This window comes from Meles meles, chromosome X (genome assembly GCF_922984935.1).
Source record: "Meles meles chromosome X, mMelMel3.1 paternal haplotype, whole genome shotgun sequence".
In the NCBI taxonomy this organism is placed as follows: domain Eukaryota; kingdom Metazoa; phylum Chordata; class Mammalia; order Carnivora; family Mustelidae; genus Meles; species Meles meles.
In genome coordinates, this window is record NC_060087.1 from 37,817,021 (window position 1) to 37,824,169 (window position 7,149).

General features: G+C 38.4%; 1 pseudogene; it reads right to left on the reverse strand.

Annotated features, from left to right (window-relative positions):
• Positions 1-313: 313 nt before the first annotated feature.
• LOC123935749 lies at positions 314-472 on the reverse strand (annotated as a pseudogene).
• Positions 473-7,149: the final 6,677 nt, after the last annotated feature.

Below are 7,149 nucleotides of genomic sequence, written 5' to 3' on the forward strand. Positions count from 1 at the left end.
ACTTTCTTGTTATTCATCTGATTTGCATAGCTTGCTACTCTATAATGTCAATACCCACTTGGGGGTCCTAAGGACTATAAGCCACCTGAGGGCAGAGTCTGCACATCTTGAACAATTTCGTGCCCACCATGGTGTGTTGCATATATCCTTGAGCATAATGGATACAGAATAAATTTGCCTAGTGAATGAAAAAATTAAAAAATAGTAGGTGTGAGAGACATAAAATATACTCTTGCTTTCATTTGAGTACGTGTGTGTATGCGAAGTTACCATTTAAAAATCTCCTGTGATTTTGTCACTATAAAGCAAAGACTTTCAAAACAACAAGAAACAGACAAACACTCCAATGGATAATTTGGGAAGGATGTGAACATTTTTTTTTCATGTGTTTACTGGTTATTCTTTTTTCAATTAGCAATAATCGCGCCTCGGATAAACCTCATTGGCTACGATACTGCCACTGCGCAAAGCTGGTTATTCTTTTTTCTTCTTTTGTAGAATGTCTGTCAACTATCTAGAGTAAACAGAGACATACAAATTAAAACAGTAGCCAGAAACCACTTTCTGACCTACCTAAGTGGTAAAGGTTTTTTTAAAACTGTGTAATACCCCCTACTGTTGGGAAAGGGTCCACAGATTGTCCCATATGCCACTGGGAGACCGTAAGGGCAGAGAAACTTTGTGAATGGCAGTTTTCATCAAGAGACTTAAAATGTGCATATTCTACAACTTCTTTGGAAAGACTGTTTGACAGTATCTACTGAAACTGAACATATGCCATCTTTTATGATCTAGCAATTCCATTCCTAGGTACATATCCAACGGAAATGTGTACATATGTTCACCAAAAGACATGTACTAGAATGTTCATAACAGCGCTGTTTGTAATATCCCTAAATCGAAAAGTGCTCAAATGCCCATCCCCAGTAGCTAGGGTGGTGAGCGGTGGCATAGTCCCACAGCGCAATACCAGCAATGAGAATGAAGAAATGAGGACTACACCCAACGACACAGATGAATTGTACCAACAACATCCTGTTGAGGGACAGGGGTCAGATAAAAAAGAATACATACCATATGAATGGTTCTATTTACATGATACAAAAAAACCAAAACCTGGCAACACTCATTCATTGTGTTAAAAGTCAGGATAGTGGTCACCTTTAGGGTGTTTAGAAACTGGAAGGGTGGCTTCTGGGGTACTGGTAATATTTTTTTGATCTCTTTGTTCTATTGGTGTGTCACTTGATAAAAATTCATCAAGCAACCCACATAGGATTTGTGAACTTTTCTGGACGCTGGTTATACTTTAATAAAACTAAAGTCTGCATATGCTTTCACCTCGCCATTTCACAACTAGTGTTTTATCCTGCCGAAATAATTATAGCTGTTCGCAAAGAATTTATATGCAAGGCTTTTCCTTCAAAGTGTTACTTTTAACAGTGAGAAATTGGAAATTATGGAAATGTCAAATGATAGTAAAATGGTCAAATATATTATGGAAGAATATTTGCAGCCCTGAAAAGTCATGTTTATGATGAATATATAATGACATGGAAAAATGTGATTTCATGTAAAGTGATAAAAAAGCAAGAAGCTCAACTGTGTGCAGAGAATGATCATAATCTCATTAAGAAACCTATCCATATTCAATGACAACACAGGTTATTTTGGAGTGATAGGTTTTTCAGGTGATCTTCTTTTCCTCATTATACTTTCTTTAATTTAGATTCTAAGTTGTATGCCATGAATTAGTTATTGTTTTGTAATCAGAAAATGCATTTAAAATTTTTTTTTAGATTTTTATTTATTTGAGAGACAGAACGAGAGAGAGAGAAAGAGTTAGGGAGGGGCAGAGGGAGGGAGAAAGAGAAGCAGACTCCTTACTGAGCAGGAAGCCATTGGCAGGGCTCCATCCCAGGAACCAGGGATCATGACCTGAGCCGAAAGCAGATGCTTGCTTAATCAAATGAGCCACCCAGGTGCCCCTGTACTTAAAATTTTTATAAATTCATGATCCAGAGAGGATTCTGCCATCTTCAGTCCATGTTTTTTCGAAACCTATAAAAGCAGAAAAGCCAACAGGCAAATTCCTTTCTTATTGCCTTGGCATTCAAGCCAATTTTCTCTCTCCAGGCCTACTAACTCCAACAGAAGGATTTGAAGCCCATGGAAAACCTCACAAGTTCTATACGGAGTTTAAAAAGTGAATGAATTAACCTCATTTCTGAGTAGCAATTGTGAACCCATGGTGGAAGACAGGAACTGCTGGAGGCAGGAAGCCAGTTGAGACAAATACGGCATTTGTTCCTTTCCCAGCTTCACAGGGATTTGGGCTCTCATTGGGCTCGGAAGAAACACTGCTGGAACAGCTGCTTGTTCTCTTCCATCTTTGAAGCTCCAAAGCTGGAGAGTGACAGTGGAGGACAAACACTGGGTGATTATTTTCTCTTTGTGAGGCTGAATGACAAATTACCTTGGGCCCACGTTGGGAGAGATGGTCTGATCTGAACCACATTCTTGAAGCCAGTCGGAGGCAAAGGAGGGTGGCATTTTTTAGACCTGGGCACCCAGACTTTATCAGTTGATCTATATCACAAGCAAAACATTCTACTTGTCTAACTGTAATATAGTCAGTTCATCTTAGATATGACAACTCACAAGGCACCTTGAAAATCAGAGTACAGAAGTTTGTGGTAATTCACAAGGGAGCATGCCATACCTAACAGTTTGTGGTATGGGCAAAGGGATGTCGTAGACAATTACTTGCATAATGTCCAGGCCATTTGTCCAGGTCACAGTCTCTTTGCCAAATGGAAGGTCTCAACCCAAAGTGTCAGAAACTGTCAAAAGTATTCTCTTCTAATGCTCAACATCTGTGATTTTGTTCCTTGCCAACATTATAATCTTTTTTCCCCCAACATTATAATCTTAAATACCATGTAAAAGATGTAGCTGAATTTTAAAAATATGTATCTCTTACATTATATTAAAATATATATTATATATTATATATGTGTGGTATGTATATAATACACATATTACATATACACCTATATATATACATGTATACAACATGTGTATATACAGTGTGTATGTATAATATACACATATACATATAAAATACATATTTTATTTATGTGTGTGTATACACACACACACACACCACACACACATATATATATACATATACATACATATCAGATAATGACGATCAAAGAGGAAGGGAAAAAAATGCCCAAATGTCCTTCTAGCTGACAGGGACATCAGGCTGCCTGGAGGTTCTACATTTCCACTGTGACAAGGATACAGAAGGTTCTTGAGGCCTGATGCCATCCAACCATATACCTTCCCACCAGCTGCTCTGATGCTTCATGAAGATGGTAGTTTTGGCTGTCACTATATTCCTCACATGGACACAATTGGTACACACTTTGTGGTTTGTATTAGTTTCCTATAACTGCTATAACAAATTTTTACAACCTGGTGTCTTAGAAGAACAAAAAGTGATTTACTCAGAGTTCTGGAGGCCAGAAGTCTGCAGTTGGTATCTGGGGCCAAAGTCAAGGTGTGTATGAAATCAGGACTGCATTCCTTCTGGGGAGAATCCACCATCTTTAAATCGCCCTCTGCTCCATCCTCACATGGCCTTCTGTGTGTATATAGTCAAATCTCCCTCAGGCTCTTTCATGTGGGGACTGGTGATTGCATTTACTGCCCACCTGGGTGGTGTCCCCATCTCAAGTTCTTTAACTACATCTGTAAAGACACTTTTACCAAATAAGGTAACATTTACAGGTTGCAGGGATTGGTGCCCTTATTCAGGTCACTACGGCACTTAATATTTGTTGAACCAATGTTAGTTTTATCAGTACGAGTCATCAATCCACCTAGAAATTTCATTTCTCATTGCAAATTAAATTTGCACTCTGAATTTACACATCAGTCCCTAATGAGCTTTGTCAGTTGGAGGCAGCATCCCGCATAGAATCATCTAGAAGTACCTAGGAAGTCTGGGTTTGCTGAGGAACACGCTGGGCTGTGGAGAGATCACGAAAGCGCCTTGTGAGCACCAACAGCATTCTCGATTTTACCCAAGATAGCTTTCCTCAAGAAAAGATCTCCTAAACTGAAGAGTCTACCTTCCCTAGGTTTGTCTTGAAAATAAGCAATCTTATAACATGCTCTGGAGAAACTTTGCTGCGGGCTTGACATCGCTCAAAAACTAATTTTAAGTGAATCTGAAAAGTCATAACAAAATAAAAATGAAAATACACGTATGCACTTTTTCTTTCCTTCAGGGGTTAGCATGAAGTATATCTTTATGTTTGTTGGTAGGATTAAACTCCCGGGGTCAGGCCCTGTCCTTAGTCTATGAAAGCAAGATTCAGGGTGGGATATTGCTGGCCTCTAGGTCCTTCTGCTTTCAAATGTGAAGGAGGTAACTGAGCTCTTTTGGCCTCACAAGTCTCCCTTTCCTTCCCTGGTCTCCCTTGGCAACTTTCACTCTCCCTGATGCTGAGTGGGGACTGACTATGCCACACACCAATCTGGGCTCTTCTTCCTTGGTGGGTGGCAAAAGAGAGCCCGCTGGGTGAGTGGTATTCCTTATTACCATCAGTAACACCTTGGATTTCATCGAAGATCTTCCTTTGAGGACTCTGAAGCACTTACACTGATTGGCCTGTTATCCTCTTTATAATCTTTTGAAGTGACAGAGACTATGAACATTTATAAGAGACAGAGATGATGCCTGCCCTATCCTAAGTTGACGTAAGCTTATTAGGTCTGTATTTGGCATTCTGTCAACCAGGACTCTCCATTAATTGGCTGATCTGAACATCAAAGTAGGGTGAGATAAAAATCATGGTGTTCTGTAACCTTAAGTCACTTTAGAACCCAGAAGGATTTTTAGAATTAGATAAGAAAATTTGTGTTGTATTCATTGTGACTTTAATAGTCAGCCTGGATTTATAATAGTCAAAAATTTTGACAATTTTTAACCCCCAAATGCCATCTCCTATTGCTTGATTAATGAGAGGACCAAAGAACTTTGGACCTTTAATAAAATGCAGATACCCAAGTTCTGTCCCACACTCACTGAGTCAGGGTATCTTGGGTGAGACTAAAGCCTATCATCCATCTATCTGTCATCCGTCTCTCTTCCATCTCTGCCTATTTCTACATCTCTTTATATGGCATATTTAAGTATATATTCGTATGGTATATTCATTTAAATTCCTTATTAAGGAATTTTTCAAGCATACCCAAATGTAGAAAATGTAGTATCTTCCATCCAACTTCAACATTTCTCAGCACTCTGTTGTATTAGTTATGACTCTTCTCTACCCCTTACTCTTTTCTTTCTTGGAGTGTTTCTGATGCAAAAATCAAACTTCAGATAGTTTGTTTCAAAAAATATATGTCAGTATTTATCTCCTGTTTTAAGAAAACATGACCAGGGTGCCTAGGTGGCTCAGTGGGTTAAAACCTCTGCCTTTCGCTCAGGTCATGATCCCAGGGTCCTGGGATCGAGCCCTGCATCGGGCTCTCTGCTTGGCAGGGAGCCTGCTTCCTCCTCTCTCTCTCTCTGCCTGCCTCTCTCCCTACTTGTGATCTCTATCTGTCAAATAAATAAATAAATAAAATCTTTAAAAAAATTTAAGAAAACATGACCAAAATCTATCATCACACCCATAAAGTTAATAATAATTCTTAATTATCTGACATTTAATTTCCCCTAGTAATCTCAAAAAATGTCTTATATGGTATAAAAAAATCAGAATTCAAACAAGGGTCACACATTGTATACTATGTTTCTGAAATCTCTTCTGTGATAGTTCTCTATTTCTTAGCACATGCTTCTCTATTTCTTAGCACACGCTACATGCACACATGCATCCACCTGGCAGTGTAAAGAAAAATTCCTATTGTTTTTTTTTGCTGCATAGCAGTCCATTGGGTGGAGGTACCATATTTTATTCAGTCTTTCTTCTGGTGATGAATATTTGTGTTGTTTCTGGTCCTTGGCTATTGCCAATAACATATTTTTGTCAGTATATTTTTGGTAGAGGTTCCCAGAGGTGGTATTGCTGGGTCAATATTGCATTTTTAATTTTGCTTTATCATCAGGAGACTGGTACTTTGATGATATATTTTGCCTTTGTCTCAACTTTCATGCAGTTTTATGGGGCATGATGTCAATTGGTAACTTTCCGTTTTGCTTGTCAGCAGCTTTCTTTCTGCCCCCTGTGACTTCTTTCACTGGGATAGATGACTAGTTTCAAAGTCTTGAGGTCTTTGTTCTTCATGGTTACCAGGTTCTGAATACTATACACAGTCAAAAAGCCAGCTGACTCACGATGCAGTTTGTCATCCTTGTTAAATTATATGTGCTATCCACCTGGTTAGAAATTTCCTAAATACTTTATGCCTAAAAGTTGGTGTTTAATACTTCAAAATCCACAAATGATGGCCCTGTGGGACCCCTATACATGACCACACTCATTCTAATGTTATCATAATTAAAATAATTTTGCAAGAACAACAGTTTTTCTGCCTCAGATTTCCTGATTGAGACTGGTTGATTTAGCAAATTTAGGAGAAAAAGAAGGTATTCTACTGTATATTTTATTTTTTAATTTTTTAAAAGTTGTATTTATTTATTTGAGAGTGTACATGTGTGGGGGGGGTGCAGAGGGAGAGGGAGAAAGAGAATCTCAAACAGACTTTGCACTGAGCATGGAGCCCAATATGGAGCTTAATCTCATGACCCTAAGATCATGACCTGAACTGAAACCAGAAGTCGGACGCTTAACCAACGGCAGGATCCAGGTGCCTCTCTACTGTATATTTTAGAAATTAGACTCATTACTGACAGTAAAACACATTCAAGTTTAAAACAGGCTGGGAGAACTTGACATGTAGGAAAATAAAAATATAAGAAGAATAACAACTATTAAAATATTCAAAGCAAAAAATAACAAGTTATTATGGATAAGTGACAGTCCAAACATTCAAGAAAACCAATATGCATATTAAGATCTTCCTGTTAATTTATCTAAGCTGTTCCTGTATTTTTTCTGAGATGGAGCTAGCCTCGGCCAAATCACAGCTAAATGGGCTCAATAAGCAAGCAGACAGGTGCCT